This window comes from Solanum lycopersicum, chromosome 9 (genome assembly GCF_036512215.1).
Source record: "Solanum lycopersicum chromosome 9, SLM_r2.1".
In the NCBI taxonomy this organism is placed as follows: domain Eukaryota; kingdom Viridiplantae; phylum Streptophyta; class Magnoliopsida; order Solanales; family Solanaceae; genus Solanum; species Solanum lycopersicum.
The window spans coordinates 2979539-2981692 of NC_090808.1; the positions used below are offsets into that span (position 1 = coordinate 2979539).

General features: G+C 26.2%; 1 non-coding gene across 1 annotated transcript; it reads left to right on the forward strand.

The window, feature by feature from the left end:
- On the forward strand, positions 1-81 carry TRNAL-AAG (transfer RNA leucine (anticodon AAG)). The gene has a single exon. It is a non-coding gene; the product is annotated as a tRNA-Leu (tRNA).
- The last annotated feature ends 2073 nt before the right edge of the window (positions 82-2154 follow it).

A 2154-nucleotide genomic window follows, 5' to 3' on the forward strand; every position in this document is an offset into this window, starting at 1 on the left:
GTTGAGATGGCCGAGTTGGTCTAAGGCGCCAGATTAAGGTTCTGGTCCGAAAGGGCGTGGGTTCAAATCCCACTCTCAACATTATTATAACTTTTAAATTTTTTAATAAAAAAGCCCAGCCCAATATGCAACTGGATAGGTTTAACTTTGGGCCCAAGTTTTCTTTAGAAAAAGCCCAGCCCAATCTGCAACTTGATAGGTTTAACTTTGGGCCCAAAAAAATTTCGGTTGTGTAGCCCATTATATAATTCAAAATTTGTATAACTTTTGTATAATGTAATTTTGTATAATATAATTTGTATAATTGTCGAAAGTTTAGATGTTTGTGTTTGTATAAATTTTTGTTTGTAGTTTAGGCAAAAATAATACAATTATTGAAATGTACATGCGAATTATACAAACTCATCAGTGAATTAAATAAACTCACAAATTATACAAATGAGGTAGTTAAAACAATAGCTACAATCCGTGAATATTTGAGTTTGTATAAATTGTTATTTCGAGTTTATACAAAAATAACTTAAGCCTACAAACATAAACATGAATTATACAAACTCACCCACGAATAATATGACCGAGACAACTTAAATAGTAGCTACAACTGGTAGATATGCAAATTATAGCTATACCCATGTACTATTTCAAAAGGTTTAAAAATATCCTCTGTTCACCTATTAAGTTTAAAATATCCCTCAGTCAATCTTTTTAGTCTATTATTATATACCCTTTAAACTAACAACTTATATTTTTAAAATAATTTTTATGATTACCCTTTTTGGTCTATCACTTGTGAAGGCATTATCTAAAATATAACTTATTTTTTTTATAATTATTTAAAAGTTGGCTAGTGTTGCTACTTCTTCACTTCTTTTTCTTCTTTGCAACTTCACACAAAATACTTGTATAATTCATATTTAATGTGTTCCTGAATTATTTGTGCATAATCTAAAAGGAAATTTGATTTTCAATTGAAGTGTATATTATAATCTTTAAGTAATTTTTTATTTTAATAACTATCTTTTCCAACTAAAAAAATATTCAATTTCAAAGATAAATTTTAAAGTTGATCTACATTTAAATTTAATTCAACTTCAAATATGAAATCAAAAGCTAATAATTTTTTTTAGAATTAACTTAGTCATTGCAAGACTTTATTCTATATAGTTGTACTTCTATCATCATTACAGATCAAGTTTAATTAAATTGAATTCTAGATACTTCTATTATATCCATCTTTATTAGAGAAATATCTCTGATTAAATCATGATATATTTTGATAGATCAAAGTAAAAAAGTGTATATAGAATTTAAAAAGCAATTACTTATACGCATCTTGAGTGAAAAAAATACTTCATTCATAAATGCAGTAAAAATAACTCAGTAACATATAAAATATGATCATGATATATAATAACATGTCATCAAAGTCGATAATATGTGAAACGTATGACTCACTAAGATTAACCTATCAATCTATCTTTTTAGTATTTATATACATATGTTACAGTAATCAGCTAATTAGCCTTACTATTGGTCATGTCAGCAAATTCTGTTTTAACTGTCAGTTAGTTAGGTACAATTACTGTTGGTCATAGAGTTGGTTAGTTGATCATGAAGTTAGTTGAGAATTAGACTGAATAAGTTAGTACTACAGTTGTACATAAACACATCTCATATGTACACATCAGATCAATCAACATACAAATCATTGTTCTCTTATTTAAATCTCTCTTCTTCTCTAATTCTCCTCTTCTTTTCTAATTGTTCTTAAGCTGTTCTTCAATAGTTGATCTCAATCCAAAAATCTTCACTGATTCTTGCAATTGAGCTAATAAAATATGAAAAAGAACTAAGATAAAGAAAAGAAGAAGAAATCGAAAGCACTTGACTTTAAAAAATGGAAGCTAAATTATACAAATAAAGAAGATATACGATACTATCCTTTCTAGACTAGAATTTCTTGTAATTGAAAGCAAATATATCAAATTTAGCAATAGAGCATTAAAATTCAAAAGTACGCTAAGAGGAAAACTAAGAATTTCAATTTATAATACATAAAAATATCATAATTCCATACTAATGAATTTTTCATCTTTTAAAGTTTCAAACAAATATTTCAATTGATTTATATAAATAAAAAATATAAAGGGAAAT